Here is an 11,580-nt window from a genome sequence, read left to right on the forward strand (position 1 = left end):
ACATCTCTTTCACACAAGAACACACTGGAAACTCAGAGCAGCTTGCCTTGGCCTTGGCATAATGACAGCTCACTGTTGTCTGTTGTTTCTAGCTAGTTAATGTTGATAGCTAAAAGTTAGGTAACTAACTAGCTCACAAGCTAACTATGGGGTCTTGCTGTAATTCAGCGGCAGCACATCGTATTGTTCACAATCCAGTCCATTCAGAGTAGCTGTGTGATGCACAGAAATGCTTGTTTATCACTGAATAACAGACTCTTCATGTAGCTAACAAGCTAGCTGAGATCACTAGTTCACTCAATTCAAACGCCAGTTCAACATAACTCCCAATAACACAGTATTTTTATGTGGATGCCTGGTTTATTCTATATATTATATATATTTTCAAATGTTATTTTATCTTCTATTTGTATATTTTCATTGGACTAGTAGGGACATATGGAGCCTGGAAGCTGCAGTAATGTTGAGATGTCAGTAGGGAGAGCTCTAGTCTAGAACACTGGTACCAAAGATACTCCCCTTTCATCTGTTCTGGAACCTTCAGTACCAGCTGATGTGGAGTGATGGGAATGGGTCACATTGTGTCTCTTGTAAAACATGTAGGCCCACTCCTCAAATAAAGAAATGTAACTACAGTATGCTGACTTTAGACCATTTTCTATTTAGATACAGTAACATCCCTTATGTGACATGCTGTTGCTGCATGTTAATGCACTGACTAGACTACTTTTAAAATGTGTCAACCACAGAACTCACACTTAGGCTACGCCTGCTTCTACTAACACTTACAGTAGACTACTTCTTGTTTCCACACAGTGACAGTACGTTGACTAACTGTTAAAGACCTCTCCCCTTCACTTCACTCTGTAAGTACACTTGACGATATCTTGGAATATAGTTTTTGTTTTGAAGTTTTTAGCCATACATCACATGACTTCCTGTATCTTTGTTCTTGTTGGTTTAATTCTGAACTGTGTTTTGGTTGGTACATCAGGGCCTGTATTCATAAAGTGTTTCAGACGGTCTGTGTAATTATGATCTAAAAGGCTAAACTGATCCCAGATCAGCTCTCCTACTCTGATACACTTTGTGAATACTGACCCTGGACTGTTGTTTCACCAGTAATACCCAGATCTCCATTCAATAGGGTCATGTACACTGTCAACGTATAACAGGGTCAAGTATAACTGTGTGTGTGTGTGTGTGTGTGTGTGTGTGTGTGTGTGTGTGTGTGTGTGTGTGTGTATAAATGTATTTTGACATATTAATCTGATTGTTAGATATACAGTCACGACCAAAATCATTGGCACCCATGAAAAATACTGAGCTATATTGTGTGCTACAAAAGACAGGATGTACGTTGTACATGTGGTTTCACATAAAGACAGGATGTGCATGCTATTTTAAGAGCTCTGAGAGCAACAGATTGTGGTGGAGATATTTTGAAAATGGCCTAAAGTAAGAGTGAGAGAAAGAGTGATTGGAGTGAGTGGATGCTTCATAAGAGGTTTTGGAGTAGTTGTGTTGGTTGTGTTTATGAGTAGTATTAACATGAGACACAGTGATGGTGGGTTGTGTTTAGGAGTAGTATTAACATGAGACACAGTGATGGTGGGTTGTGTTTAGGAGTAGTATTAACATGAGACACAAGAGAGAGGATACATTTAAACATTTGCAGTTTTTTACATTTTATATTAATTAATAATTGTATATTACGTAATGCTATAATTGTTTGCAGGTGTCATTGAATATCACTTGTTTTTGTTCATCACATTTTCATTATTATGTATTTTATATACGTTAATACAGTGTTACTCTTTGCAAATTTTTACTGTGTGGTTTAGTGTCAATACAGTTAATAAGCATCATGTTTAAATATAGATCACATTTCAACCAATAAATACATAGATTATTTTGGATCTAACTAATGATACATTGATTCATACTATTTCCACTCTACTCTTGTTTCTTGTATTCTTGCCTATTAGACACATGATGGCGGGCATGAAATAATTGAACCATGAGTGGCGAGGCCAGCGTTTCCTCAACTCAGTCTTGGGACCCAAGGGTGAATGTTTTGGTTTTATCCAAGGCATCACAACAGCTGATTCAAATAATCACATTTGACTGTCAGTTGATTTACTTCAATCACAGAGGCAGTGTTTCTTAGTTGTCTTATTAACCTCAGAAATAATATTCCTATTCACTGAAATGAATCTAGAATAAAACTTATTGGTGACAGGGGGGCGTATTGGTAGCTTGGATGAATAAGGTGCCCAGAAGTAAACTGCCTGCTACTCTGTCCCAAAATGCTAATATAGCATATTATTAGTAGTATTGGATAAAAAACTCTGAAGTTGTCTAAACTGTTTGAATGATGTCTGTGAGTATACAAGCAGAACTCTAGGCAGACGAAAACTAGAGAAAAATCCAACCAGGGAAGTGGGAATTGAGTTTGTGTTTTCAACTCTTTGCCATTCCAATATACAGTAGGATATTGGTTATGTTGCACTTCCTAACGTTCCAACTAGATGTCAACAGTCTTTAGAACTTTGTTTGAGGCTTCTACTTATGAAGTTGGGACTGAATCTGAGAGGATTGACCTAGTTGTCTGGCAGAGTGCCAGCAGGCTCGTAAGCGCGTCATGAGAAGAGTTAGCTCTCGTTCATTGCTTTTCTACAGACATAGGAATTTTCCGGTTGGAACATTATTGAAATGTATGATTAAACATCCTAAAGATTGATTCTATACCTAAGTTTGACATGTTTCTACGACCTGTAATAAAACTTTTTAGAAATTTTCGTCCGACGTTCGGCTGGACCTGCACGCGCATTTGGATTTGTTTCCAAACGCGCTACAAAAGAAGCTAATTTGGAAATAAATTATGAACTTTATCGAACAAATCAAACATTTATTGTGGAACTGGGATTCCTGGCAGTTGCATTTCTGATGAAGATCATCAAAGGTAAGTGAAATTATTATATGCTATTTCTGACTATGTTGACTACACAATATGGCGGATTCTTTTGGCTGCTTGTGTTGTTCTGAACGTTCTGTACTCAGATTATTGCAATGGTATGTTTTTCGTAAAGTTTTTTTTGAAATCTGACACAGGGTAAGCATTAACGGAGAAGTATCACTCTATTCTGTATTAAACTTGTATTTCATCAACATTTATGATGAGTATTTTCTGTAAATTGATTGTGGCTCACTGCGAAGTCACTGCATGTTATAGAACTATGAAACGTAACGAGACTAATGTAAAATTAGTTGTTTTTTAAATAAATCCTGAAACTTTACCGAACAAAACATACATCGTTTTATGTAAAATGAAGTCCTATGAGTGGTCCATCTGATGAAGATCACAAAGGTTAGTGATTCATTTTATCTCTATTGTGCTTTTTGTGACTCCTCTCTTTGTCTGGAAAAATGGTGTGTTTTTCTGACTTGGTGGTGACCTAACATAATTGTTTGTGGTGCTTTTCGATTGTAAAGCCTTTTTGAAATCAGCCATCTGTTCACTGGCTGGGGCGGTGGGACGCTACCGTCCACATATCCCAGAGAGGTTTTAAACCTTTGTGTGCTCCCCCAGAGAAGGGTATTCAGCTGTATAGCACGGCCAGTATTTTATTTTCACTAAAACAGTTTCCAATGAAGGTCGCCTCAACAGCACTCTGTAGGGTAGCACCATGGTTTAGCCGGAGGACAGACAGTTTCTCGTCCTCCTCTGGGTATAATGATTTCAATACAAAACCCTAGGAGGCTCATGGTTCTCACCCTTCATAGACTTACACAGTAATTATGACAACTTCCGGAGGACGTCCTCCAACCAAACAGAGCCTCTATAGCATGAACTGACATGTTGTCCAACCATCAAAGTATCAGATATTTAATCTAGTATGAAGCATAAGAATACAGCCAGCTAGCACTGCAGTGCATACAATGTGGTGAGTAGTTGAACTAAAAGAGAAGACAATAGTGAACAGTTTTGAACAAATTAATTTCTTGAAAAAGTTAAGGAGAAGCAAGAGGAGAGTGGGAAGAGGCGGAAAAACCTCTATTTTTTGTATTTTTTTCAGTTTCACTTACTTAGCTAGCATCTAGTGCAGCTAGCTAGTTTAGTTACTTCAACCCACCGTCTCAAACCGAGAGGGAGTGGTATGTTCGCTAGTTGGCTATGGCTATCCAACACTGAACTCTTCCAAGTCAAGGTAAGCTTTTGTTTTATTCATTTATTGCCACGTGGGCCACCAGTGTACTGCTAACTGCCTTGCTAACTGTACACTGTACTGCATGATGTTAGCGTGTTTCTAACGCATTAGTTCTAGTAGCTATGTTGACAATACGTTAGCTTATATGGTAACATGATGTAGCTGTGTGTAGCGTTAGCAGTCATGATATGAAGGTTTTGGCTTGGAAAGGTTTTTTCACCTGCTCACAGACAGCTGATGTGTTGTGCATGAAGTCCACAAGTGAAGGGACAAGGTAAGAGGAGTATTATGCAGAGATTGCGAGAAGGAATTCTACAACGGGGCAATGTGATCATGCTGTTTGTATGTGTCTGCTTTGATAGTGAACTGTGTTTGAATGTGATCAGAGGTGTATTCATTCCACCGATTCTGCTAAAAAACAATTTTTAAACCAAGCAAAACGGAACTAAATTGGGAAAACTACCTGAATTTGTCCAAGAGAAACTTTTGTTTGCAACTGTCGGACGACATGATTACATCTAGTTATTAGCTAGTGCCAGATGTGTACAAGGTGGTTGACTGAATGTGTCACTGTCTGTCCACCTTGATTACTCAATATGTTTCTCTGCGACCTGTGCACTACGTTGTAACCTCCATTATTAGGCTAGGTTGTAACACCTCATTAGCTAAGTGACACTAGAGTTCATCATAAAGTAGTTAATATATTCCATGTTACATTGAGCGGGTGAATGGAATATGATATGACAGTCTCCAAAATGCTGTGATAGAAAATAGGCCAAACTCATAAAAATGTGCGTCCTCCTTCATCTTAAATGTGTGTCTGTCTGTCTGTCTGTCTGTCTGGTCCTGTCCTGTCTGTCTGTCTGTCTGTCTGTCTGTCTGTCTGTCTGTCTGCTGTCTGTCTGTCTGTCTGTCTCTGTCTGTCTGTCTGTCTGTCTTCTGTCATAGTATAGACAGGCTGCACTACCAGACCCCACACAGGGGCATAGCAATTATTAGAAGGAGTTGATTTATGATTTAACCAAAACACTAACAATAAAGAAATACATGCTCTACATCTAACATTGACTTATTGTGAGGTTTAGCTACAATGTTTCTTGAGGGGAGGACCTCTCCTCCCTTCAGGATTCCAGTGGTGGACCTCTCCTCCCCTTCAGGATTCCAGTGGTGGACCTCTCCTCCCTTCAGGATTCCAGTGGTGACCTCTCATCCCTTCAGGAATTCCAGTGATGGACCTCTCCTCCCCTTCAGGATTAAGTGTGGACTCTCCCCCCTTCAGGATTCCAGTGTTGGAAGCTCTCCTCCCCGTCTGTACCCAGTGGTGGACCTCTCCTCCCCTCCAGCACTCCAGTGGTGGACCTCTCCTCCCTTCAGGATTCCAGTGGTGGACATCTCCTCCTCCTCACGATTCCCAGTGTGGACTCTCCTCCCTCGGGATTCCAGTGTTGGAGCCCTCCCTCCCCTCAGGATTCGTGGTGGACTCTCCTCTCTATGGACTCCAAGTGGTGGACCTCTCCCTCAGCACTCCAGTGGTGGACCTCTTCCCTCCCTCAGATCCAGTGGTGACCTTCCTCCCCTCAGCACTTCCAGTGGTGGACCTCCTCCTCCCTGCTTCCATGGATTTCCCAGTGGTGGACATCTCCTCCCTTCAGATTCCAGTGGTGGACCTTTCCTCCCTCAGACTCCAGTGGTTGACCTCTCCCTCCTCTATGGACTCCAGTGGTGGACTCCCTCAGCACTCCAGTGGTGGACCTCTCCTCCTCACATCCAGTGGTGGACCTTTCCTCCATCCCTAGGACTGCAGTGTGGACGCTCTCCTCCCCCTCAGGACTCCAGTGGTGGACCTCTTCCCCTTCATGGACTCCAGTGGTGGACCTCTCCTCTCCTTGTGACTCCAGTGGTGGACCTTCCGCTCCCCTCGTGGACTCAGTGGTGGACCTGCTCTCCTCCCATATGGACTCCAGTGGTGATTCTCTCCCCTTTGGACTCATGTGGTTGAGTATGTTTTTATCTGGTTATTCCAAAGTATACATTCCTACAGTTATAGGTCCTATAGGCTGTACTCAAAAAGCACCCTGTCTATATCCTGTATTTGACTGTGGCACTCCTCTCCCTTCCTCTACCTCCTTCTATATTCTGCGCTGTAGGGAGGGGAGATAGAGAGTAAATCTAGAGTCTACATTCTAATTCTTTATTTGCACCAATAGATGAGGGGAGATGAGAGATCAGAGTCTACATTCTAAGTTCTACATTCTAAATCTAGGTTATGTACTTGTAGGTGAGGGGAGAGAGAGAGTATCCGAGTTCTACATTCTAATTCTTTGTTCTGCACGGAAATGAGGGGAGATAGAATGTAGAACTTGATCTCTCTAGTTCCTACATTCTATCTGGGTTATGTACTGTAGGTGGGGAGAGAGAGAGTATCAGAGTTCACGTTCTAAATCTAGGTTTTGTATTGTAGGTGTGGGGAGGAGAGAGTTCAAGAGTTCTACGTTCTAAATCTAGGTTATGTACTGTAGGTGTGGGGAGAGAGAGAGTATCAGAGTTCTACATTCTAGATTAGGTTATGTACTTTAGGTGGGGGAGAGAAGAGAGTATCAGAGTTCTACAAGAGAGATGTGTGCCTCTGTCACCTTCAAGAACCCCAACATGTCTACTTGCACCTTGGAGAGAGCTAAAGGTGAGAGGTGGGATGAAACAGAATGCTGTCATATGCATTTAACTATGTGAGATGTGCTTTCAATTTGTTTTGCTTGAACTTAAGGAATGTGTACTTTTGGGACCATGCTATGGTTTCAATTGGACTTTGGGACATCCATTTGTTCCATTGTACTTTTGGGACTATACTATTGTTCCATTGTAAGCTTAGGACTACGTGATTGGTTCTATTGTACTTTAGGACTATGCTATTGGATCCATTGCATTTTAGGATAATCTTTATTCTTCTTATTAACCAGGCAAGTCAATTAAGAACAATTTATATTTACAATGGCGCCCTGGCAAGAAGCAACAGGTCTCCTGTGGGAACGGGGGGCTTAAAAAGGCAATGCAAACTAGTGACATGGACTGATAACTAGAAACAGCTACATGTCTCAATAAACCTGTTCTCTATTTTAACCTTTGAACTCCTCCAAGGGAGGACATTCCAAGATCAAGGGGCTGAATATTGAAAAGGACTTTTTCCATGTTTGGTTCAAATTTTGGGTACTGTTAGCATTAAACAAGATTGGAGATGTGAGTTTGTATGTGTTCTCATTTCTGCTAGAAGAGAGGATATATAACATGGCAGTTTTCCTTATTAAAATGTCTTCTGAATAAGAATGTAACCAGAGTTTGAGCCTGCGTGTTGCTACTGATGTCCACCTGACAGCACTGTAGGATCACAATGGTGAGTTAGACATCTCTGCATGATTACACAGAGTCAATAGCCTCAGTGTAGAGCTTGAGTCTTGCACATAAATAGTAGTCACAAAGGTACAACGATTACTCCTTTCTGGCGGCAAATGAAAAACAAGCCCAGTAAATAAATCCAATGCAATGTTATTGGTTTCATTGTACTTTTGGGACAATGCTATTAGTTACATTGTATTTTGGGACTATGCTTTTGGTTCAATTATATGTATTTTGGACCTGCGCCTGCGGTTTGTCCACCTGGTGATAGGTACCGACCGCTGACTGAAGAGAACCCCTCCTCTCCTCAGAGGACAAACCTATAGGCCTCAACACGCTCTCAGCTCCCAGTACGGCCTCACAGGGTAAGGACATCCATCTGAGTCAAAAAATCATTATGAGTTATTCTAAAGTGTTACCAATCAACTCATATAAATTTTGAAATGTACAAAAGTGATGGAAAGAGGAAGCAGGAGCACAGGGCAGTGTGTTTGTGTTTTCATACTGTTTGTCTCTCTCTCGTCCCAGGACCAGGAGGATGGCTCCCATCAATGGTGACGAGTGTTTCTATGGTGACAAGTGTCGCTTCAAACACAAGCCTGACCAGAGAGGAAGAGAGGAACCATGGCAACTCTGACCAACCGACGCAGTGACTGGATAGTGGACAGGAGGAGAATGAATGAAGATGAAGGAAGAGGTGAGGGACTGTGTCCTACTTTAAAAGGGAACAGGATGCTTTGGGGGTTGTCACTCGTTTGTAGTCCTCTGGCACAGACCAAGATCCCAGACGAACACTGGACATATAGAATGAGTGTGTGAAGGTGTCAATCAAAGTGAAGAGGACTGCACTCTGATTTCCTTCCCCCCTCTTCCCTCGTGAAGCTGTGAAACATGGAAATTACATCATCATTAGAACTTTGAAGGGTTCTTGTCCCAGTGAACCTCCTCTGTGATGACCATGTTGTAGACACTAAGGGGACTGACATCTGTTGTTATCATGTGTTTTACTGTGTATGTATTGATGGTCAATGTGACTGGACATGTGACCTGAAAGGTGACCCCTTGTGATGTCACTGTGAGACTCACTGCAGGCCTGATGCCATAGGGTGCCTAGTAATTGCCCCAACAGGGGATAAATAAATGCTATTTTTTGAATTGATTACAATTGAATATGGGGCATGTTCCAGGCAGACTATATTGCAGTCACCTGCCTGCTCTCACAAACATTAGTCCTCTCCTTTTAACCTAAAGGGTACTATAATTCAAATCAAATATCTAAATGATCCATGGTATGACCACCTTAAAACAATTCCATATGTCAGCTAGTAGCCCCCAAACGGCTCAGACTTCTAGATGTTCAGAACCCAGTGTCAGAGGGAGCAATGTCCAGCACCTAGACACACAAATCACATCAAATGGTATTTGTCACATGCTCCAAGTACAACAGGTGTAGGTAGACCTTACTGTGAAATGGTTACTGACAAGCCCTTAAGCAACAATGCAGTTGTTAATATGTAAGAAAATAGTAGATTTTTTAATTATAAAAATGAAGAAAAAAATCACACAATAAATAAAAACATGTAGGCCCACTCCTCAAATAAAGAAATGTAACTACAGTATGTGACTTTAGACCATTTTCTAGTTAGATACAGTAACATCCCTTATGTGACATGCTGTTGCTGCATGTTATATGCCCTGACTAGACTCTTTAAATGTGTCAACCACAGAACTCACACTTAGGCTACGCCTGCTTCTACTAACACTTACAGTAGACTACTCTTGTTTCCACACAGTGACAGTACGTTGACTACTGTTCAAGACCTCTCCCCTTCACTTCACTCTGTAAGTAACACTTGACGATATCTTGGAATATAGTTTTGTTTTGAGTTTTTAGCCATACATCACATGACTTCCTGTATCTTTGTTCTTGTTGGTTTATTTTGAACTGTGTTTTGGTTGTTACATCAGGCCTGTATTCATAAAGTGTCTCAGACGGTCCAGTATATATGATCTAAAAGGTTAACTGATCCCAGATCAGCTCTCCACTCTGATACACTTTGTGAATACGACCCTGGACTGTGGTTTCATGTAATCAGATTCATTCATGTAACTGATCATAGTGCCAGTATCAGATCCATTCAATAGGGTCATGTTACTGTCAAAGTATAACAGGGTCAAGTATATGTGTGTGTGTGTGTGTGTGTGTGTGTGTGTGTGTGTGTGTGTGTGTGTGTGTGTGTGTGTGTGTGTGTGTGTGTGTGTGTGGTGTGTGTGTGTGTGTGTGTGTGTGTGTGTGTGTGTGTGAGTATAAATGTATTTTGACATATTAATCTGATTGTGTGATATACAGTCACGACCAAATTATTGGCACCCTTGAAAATACTGAGCTATATTGTGTGCTACAAAAGAGGATGTACTTGTACATGTGGTTTTCACATAAAGACTTGTGCATGCTATTTTAAGAGCTCTGAGAGCAACAGATTGTGTGAGATATTTGAAAAGCGAAGTAAGAGTGAGAGAAAGAGTGATTGGAGTGAGTGATGCTTCATAAGAGGTTTAGGAGTAGTATTAACATGAGACACAGTGATGGTGGGTTGTGTTTGGAGTAGATTAACATGAGACACAGTGATGGTGGGTTGTGTTTAGGAGTAGATTAACATGAGACACAGTGATGGTGGGTTGTGTTTAGGAGTAGTATTAACATGAGACACAGTGATGGTGGGTTGTGTTTAGGAGTAGTATTAACATGAGACACAGTGATGGTGGGTTGTGTTTTAGGAGTAGTATTAACATGAGACACAGTGATGGTGGGTTGTGTTTAGGAGTAGTATTAACATGAGACACAGTGATGGTGGGTTGTGTTTAGGAGTAGTATTAACTGAGACACAGTGATGGTGGGTTCTGTTTAGGAGTAGTATTAACATGAGGCACCAGTGATGGTGGGTTGTGTTTAGGAGTAGTATAAACATGAGACACAGTGATGGTGGGTTGTGTTTAGGAGTAGTATTAACATGAGAACAGTGATGGTGGGTTGTGTTTAGGAGTAGTATTAACATGAGACACAGTGACGGTGGGTTGTGTTTAGGAGTAGCATTAACATGAGACACAGTGATGTGGGTTGTGTTTAGGAGTAGTATTAACATGAGACACAGTGACGGTGGGTTGTGTTTAGGAGTAGCATTAACATGAGACACAGTGATGGTGGTTTGTGTTTAGGAGTAGTATTAACATGAGAACAGTGACGGTGGGTTGTGTTTAGGAGTAGCATTAACATGAGACACAGTGATGGTGGGTTGTGTTTAGGAGTAGTATTAACATGAGACACAGTGACGGTGGGTTGTGTTTAGGAGTAGCATTAACATGAGACACAGTGTTGTGGGTTTGTTGGTTTGAGAAACACAATCACTTTTCTGTTCTACTTTCCTGTCTGTCCTCTGACAGGCCTCCTGAATCATATCAGAAAATCTATATATCGACATTAGACTTCATAGAATATGGTCCTCTGTAGCTCAGTAGGTAGAGCATGGCACCTGCAACGTGATGGGTTTTGTTCCCTGACCACCCATATGTAAATATATGCACATATAACTAACTGTAAGTCACTTTGGATAAAGGCATCTGCTAAATGACATTATTTATGGACAGCAGACTACAACACACTACACAGTCAATACAGCAGGCTATGGGTGATGTTCATTGATGCTCTGATAGATTAAGATACTACTAGTACTGTACAACAGAGGAGGATGGTGGGCAGAGATAAAGGAGGAATGGCTGGAATTAATGGAACAGTATCCATTCATTCTATTCATATTACTGCACAAATGAATGAGGATATCAGGACTGGAGGCTGCAGTAATGTTGAAGATGCCAGTAGGGAGAGCTCTAGTCTAGAACACTGCAGTAATGTTGAGGATGCCAGTAGGGAGACCTCTAGTCTAGAACAACTGTAGTAATGTTGAGATGCCAAGTAGGGAGA

At 41.3% G+C, this 11,580-nt stretch overlaps 1 protein-coding gene and 1 long non-coding RNA gene across 2 annotated transcripts in view; both read left to right on the forward strand.

Moving 5' to 3' along the window:
- LOC112076851 (B-cell receptor CD22-like) overlaps positions 1–11,580 on the forward strand; it is a 39,342-nt gene that overhangs the window by 18,016 nt on the left and 9,746 nt on the right. The window lies entirely within an intron of this gene.
- LOC112076854 (uncharacterized) overlaps positions 9,411–11,580 on the forward strand; it is an 8,100-nt gene continuing 5,930 nt past the window's right edge. Inside the window, exon 1 of the long non-coding RNA XR_002895274.2 lies at positions 9,411–9,443. This is a non-coding gene — a long non-coding RNA (uncharacterized lncRNA). The remainder of the gene's footprint in view (positions 9,444–11,580) is intronic.

Source organism: Salvelinus sp. IW2-2015, unplaced genomic scaffold (assembly GCF_002910315.2).
Source record: "Salvelinus sp. IW2-2015 unplaced genomic scaffold, ASM291031v2 Un_scaffold4087, whole genome shotgun sequence".
Classification (NCBI taxonomy): domain Eukaryota; kingdom Metazoa; phylum Chordata; class Actinopteri; order Salmoniformes; family Salmonidae; genus Salvelinus; species Salvelinus sp. IW2-2015.